This window comes from Tamandua tetradactyla, chromosome X, assembly GCF_023851605.1.
Source record: "Tamandua tetradactyla isolate mTamTet1 chromosome X, mTamTet1.pri, whole genome shotgun sequence".
NCBI lineage: Eukaryota > Metazoa > Chordata > Mammalia > Pilosa > Myrmecophagidae > Tamandua > Tamandua tetradactyla.
This window is the reverse complement of record NC_135353.1, coordinates 110,023,971-110,029,970: the sequence shown is the minus strand read 5'-3', so window position 1 is coordinate 110,029,970 and position 6,000 is coordinate 110,023,971. Positions and strand designations below refer to the sequence as shown.

Here is a 6,000-nt window from a genome sequence, read left to right as displayed (position 1 = left end):
CTCTCCCCTTGTCCTTTGCATTCAACAGTGTGATCAATGCATAATGGTGTGCATTTTTCTTTATGTTTATCCCATTTGCTGTACTCTTTTCTTACTGAATGTGTATAGTCACCTCTTTTGCTAAGTTTGGCAAGTTCTCTGTCATTATTTCTTTGTATATTCCTTCTGTCCCTTTCTAACTATCTTCTTTTGAGAATCCCATGATGCCTATATTAGTATACCTGATGGTGTTCCAAAGGAGTCTTAGGCTACTTTCCCTTTTTTTTTTAGGAAACAAAATTTTTGTTCATTTTAATTAGATTTTAAGCTCCTTTTGTCTTTGGAGGTTTTTAAAAAGAAAGCAGAATTAGGTCTACTTCAATATCCACTGATTTCTTATGAAATTTGCATGATGCTGGAAGGTCATATCTCAGCTCTGCAATGACATCTATCTTGATTTTTCCATTCTTCAGCTTTCTTTTGGATATGTTCTCTAGTTGTGGATTTGTGTAAAGAATATACTACTTTTCTTGCTATTTCCAAAATAGTCTTCAGAAAAGCCATCTGCCCCTTTATTATTTTTTGTTCCAAAGTGAAGTTTCATGATTACTCTATCAAATGACTGGGACATTTTATTAGATAATGGGCACATATCACATTGAATCATGCCAATATTTGTTAATTCAAATTCTGCCACCTTCCTACTAAATTTTCAAATTCTGCCACATTCCTACTAAATTTTCCTTTACCTATATCAATAATCTATAGCAATGTTAGGAGCAGAATTGCTCCTAACATTGCAGTTCCGATGCTAAGCACTGCTCCTAACAATTGCAGTTCCTGCTAAGCACTGGACAACAATCCTGCTCCTAACATTGCAGGTCCAATGCTAAGAACTGGACAACCACATCCTAAATCCACAACCACTTTATTTACAAGTCATCATATGTGTTATGTATTGTCTAGAGCATACAAACTGCAATGTGTGACCTGGTTGGATATTGTTCTAGAATTAGTTTGAGACTTTCAAATCCACCCACTTGTTGAAGGTGACTTTGGTTCCTTAAACTTTAATTTCTTAATTGTTTTTCTTTTTGTAAAAAGAACAAAACTTTGCGCACACAAGTTTAACTGAACTGGATCATGGAGAAATCTTTTTAACCTGGATCTTGTTTCCACATACTCCCAGCCCTTTTACTACTTTCACTTTGTATAATTCTTTCTTTCTGCTCCTCAGCCTGATGCATTTTGAGTGTCTTGTCTTTGAGTTCACTGATTCTTCCTTCTTCCGACTCCAATATGTTCTTGAAACCCTTCTGGGCATTTTTCTATTCAGTTATTTTGGTCTTCAACTCCAATAGTTCTGTTTGTTTCCTCTTTAAACTTTCTATCTCTTTACTAAGACTCTCATATTGTTCAATCATGGTTTTCCTGGTATTCTTTAATTCTTTCTCTATATTTTCCTTCATCTTCTTGAGCATTTTCATCATCATTTTTTAAAAGTTTGTTTGTTATGTCCACACTCTGCTCTTTGTTGCTGTGTTCTTGATTTTTATTCTCTTCCTGCACATGGGCCATTATTTCCCTTTTCTTTGTGTTGTACTCTTTTGTTGCACAGTGTAGATTTTAATGTTTTAAAATGTTAACTCTGGAATTTATTCCCTGAGATGTCTGCTTCTTGATTTTATAACGAGCTTGTGATAATACAGAGACTTCCACGACCTTCAACTTTCCTATCAGGGAGGTCTCTGCCCAAGGTGACTGCAGTGTGCAGGGTTTTGCCAGTCTTTCTGGGCTTCTCTCTTGTTCTAGGCTTTTGCTTGTTAGTGGTTCTGGAGTCCCACTGTTTACAAGAGTTTTGTTGTCCTCTCTGTTTTGCATGTGTTTGAAACAAGAAAAGCCTTTGCCCCCAATGCCTGCTTCTATAGATTCTTACACTTGCTTGGCTGTAGAGCAAATTCTTGGAGGAGGGACATGTAGGAGACGACTTTTCCAAATCAGTCTGTCCCAGCTTGAAGTAGGTCACGAACTTTCAAGATGGTGCAGATTGCCTCCACAATGACTAAGAATGGAATAAGAAAGGCACAAATTGCTTCTTTCATTGCTCCCCAAAGCTGTGTTTTCTTGCCCAGCCATGAAAACGTAGCCCCTTGATTAACTGTCCCCCACAGCCCTGAGAAGCACCTCTGCAGCCCCTTTATGGGGTGGTTTGAAAGAATTGCAGCTGTAGCTTTGTATGGGCAGTTGGAAACAATGGCTACTGCTGCCCATATCCAGTTTAATAGTTGTTCTGGTGGAAGTAATGAGTTTTCGTGCGTCCTTCTCTGCCATCTTTCCATAGACTTCATCCCATAAGCCTTGTAACATTATGCTATGCTTTTGTTTTCATTTCTCTCTAGATATTTAATGAGCCCTCTTGTAATTTCTTCTTTTACCCTTGATTGTATAATTTAATTTCCATATATATTATTTTAATTTTCATATATACATTGATCTTCCAGTTCTCTTTCTGTTATTAATTTCCATCTTCATTCCACTGTAGTCAGAAAAGATGTTTTGCATAATTTCGTATTTTCAAAATTTATGGAGACTTCATTTGTGATGCAATATGTGAACTATCCTGAGGAATGATCCATGTGCACTTGAGAATAATGTTATCCTGTTGTTTGGGGGTGCTATGTTTTGTATAGATCTGTGAAGTCTAGTTCATTTATCATATTATTCAAGTAATCTGCTTCTTTTTTTTTAAAATTTTTAAATTTTTTTAAGATACCAAACAAACGCAAACATTCTTAAATTTTGATCATTCCGCTCTACACATATAATCAGTAATTCACAATATCATCACTTAGTTGCATATTCATCATCATGATCATTTCTTGGAACATTTGCATCTATCCAGAAAAAGAAATAAAATGAAAACAAAAAAATTCATATATACCATACCCTTTATCCCTCCCTTTCATCGATCACTAGCATTTCAATCGAAATTTATTTTAACATTTGTTCCCCCTGTTATTCATCTTTATTCCATGTTTTACTCATTTGTTGATAAAGTAGATAAAAGGAGAATCAGACACAAGTTTTTCACAATCACACAGTCACATTGTTAAAGCTATATCATTATACAATCATCTTCAGGAAACATGGCTACTGGAACACAGCTCTACATTTTCAGGCAGTTCCCTCCAGTCTTTCCACTACATCTTGACTAACAAGGTGATATCTATTTAATGCATAAGAATAACCTCCAGGATAACCTCTCGACTCTGTTTGGAATCTCTCAGCCATTGACACTTTATTTTGTCTCACTTCACTCTTCCCCCTATTGGTCAAGAAGTTTTTCTCAATCCCTTGATGCTGGGTCTCAGCTCATTCTAGAGTTTTTCTCAATCCCTTGATGCTCAGTCTCAGCTCATTCTAGGTTTTCTGTCCCACATTTCCAGGAAGGTCCACACCCCTGGGAGTCATGTCCCACATAGAGAGGGGGAGAGTGGTGAGTTTGCTTGTTGTATTGGCTACAGAGAGAGGCCACATCTGTGCAGCAAAAGAGGTTCTCTTGGGGGTGACTCTTAGGCCTAATTTTAAGTAGGCTTGACCTATACTTTGTGGGGTTAAGTTTCATGTGAACAAACCCCAAGAATTGGGGGCTCAGCCTATAGCTTTGGTTGTCTGCACTGCTTGTGAGAATATCAAGAATTCAACTTGGGGAGGTTGAATTTTCCCCCGCTGTCTACCATTCCCCGAAGGGGACTTGACAAATACTTTTCCACTCACTGATCAAATCACTCTGGGATTCATCGGGGCATCCCTCTGGACAAACCAATAAAATCTCATGTCCTACCCCAGATTCCATGTACTTATGTTGTTCATCCAACTATCTATATAAGTTATATTAAGAGACGCACTAGTCAAAATATAAATTTTGTACCAAATAAACCTTTTTTGATTTAGTCTCACACATAAGTTGAAATTTTAAAATATTGATTACCAACTATTTTCAGCACCCTGCAGTAATGATATTCCTTTGTTCTTCCTCATGCAAAAACATTTTTAAATTTCTACATTTAGTCATTATCATTATACACTCTAGGCATTCCTAGATTATACCACCTCAGTTTTTATTGTCTATCTTTCTTTGTGATTTCATTTATGCCTCCAGCCCTCCTCCTTCTATCATTCTCACATTCAGCTTCATTCAGTATTTTAACATAATTGTATTACAGTTAGGTAGTGTTGTGCTGTCCATTTCTGAGTTTTTATATTCAGTCTTGTTGCACAATCTGTATCACTTCAGCTCCAGTTACCCAATATCTTACCCTATATCTATGGCCTGATGGTCTCTTTTACCAAAGAAATATTCCAAGTTTATTCACTAATGTCAGTTCATATCAGTGAGACCATACAGTATTTGTCCTTTTGTTTTTGGCTAATCACACTTAGCATAATGTCTTTAAGGTCCGTCCATGTTATTACATACTTCATAACTTTATTCTGCCTTACAACTGCATGATATTCCATCCTATGTATATTCCACAGTTTGTTTAGCCACCCGTCTGTTGATGGACATTTTGGCTGTTTCCATCTCCTTGAAATTGTAAATAATGCTGCTATAAACATTGGTGTGCCAGGAGAGTGGACCCACCCATATACATGGAGAGGGTGAGTTTACCCTGAAGGGCAAGGATGAATCTCCCCTCTCGTTGCAGTGGAGGAGTTGTGTAGCCTCGGGCCTTGGAGAAGACAGAGCACGCTCCTTGGGGGACTGGGAGAGCCTGGCTGACACCATATGGAGGGGTTGAGCATGTGCCCCAGGAATGGCAGAGAGCCCAGGGGTGGCCCTGATGCCTGGAGAGAGTGGAGCCCAGAGGTGGTCTCCTCGATGTTCCCCAAGGTTGATTGGGAAAGAGGCCGGCCACTGCATAGGCCATTGGAAGGGGTGGGACTGCTACTTTCTATAGCCGAAGGATGAATGACTTTCAGACTTTGAAATCCCACAGCACTTGCCCTGCAGGTTTTACATCTGTGTTTCTTCTAATTTCTCCCTATGGAAATGAAAATCTGTATCCTGTGAATATCCTCCTTTGCTTATTGGCACCAGACTTGTTTTGGGATTCACAGGTCCACAGCAAGAGAATTTTTTACATCTGTTTAAGGTGATGCTTGAAGTTGCCAAGTTGACAAGGGGTGGACATGTGTTAGTTAGATTCAGTTGTCAACTTGGCCAGGTGAGCATACCTAGTTCTATTGCTGCGGACACAAGCCAATGGTACGTGAACCTCATCTGTTGCTAATTACATCTGCAATCAACTAGGAGGCCTGTCTGCTGCAATGAGTGACATTTGACTTAATTGGCTGGTGCTTAAATGAGAGAACACAACGTAGCACAGCCTAGCAGCTCAGTATTCCTCATCTCAGCACTAGCAGCTCAGCCCAGGCCTTTGGAGATGCAGGAAGAAGTCACCCTGGGGAAAGTTGTTGGAACCCAGGGCCCTGGAGAGAAGACTAGCAGAGACCATCTTGTGCCTTCCACATAAGAAAGAACCTCAGTGGAAAGTTAGCTGCCTTTCCTCTGAAGAACCAACAAAATAAATCCCCTTTTATTAAAAGCCAATCTGTCTCTGGTTTGTTGCATTCCGGCAGCTAGCAAACTAGAACAGATGGTTTGCTTTTCTCTTGCTGCTTTCAAGATTCTCTGTTTCTCTTTGACCTCTGACATTCTGATTAGTAAATGCCTTGGAGTACGTCTATTCAGATCTATTCTCTTTGGCGTACGCTGCACTTCTTGGATCTATAATTTTAAGTCTTTCATAAGAGTTGGGAAATTTTCAATGATAATTTCCACCAATAGTTTTTCTCCTCTTTTTCCCTTCTCTTCTTCTTCTGGGACACCCACAACACGTATATTCATATGCTTCATATTGCCTTTCAGTTTCCTGAGTCCCTGCTCATATTTTTCCACTTTTTCCCTATATTTTCTTTTTCTTGCTGGATTTCAGAGGTTCCATCCTCCAGCTCAGA

At 38.9% G+C, this 6,000-nt stretch overlaps 1 pseudogene; it reads right to left on the bottom strand.

Annotated features, from left to right (window-relative positions):
• Window positions 1–329: 329 nt before the first annotated feature.
• LOC143672002 (rRNA N(6)-adenosine-methyltransferase METTL5-like) overlaps window positions 330–6,000 on the bottom strand; it is a 102,663-nt pseudogene continuing 96,992 nt past the window's right edge.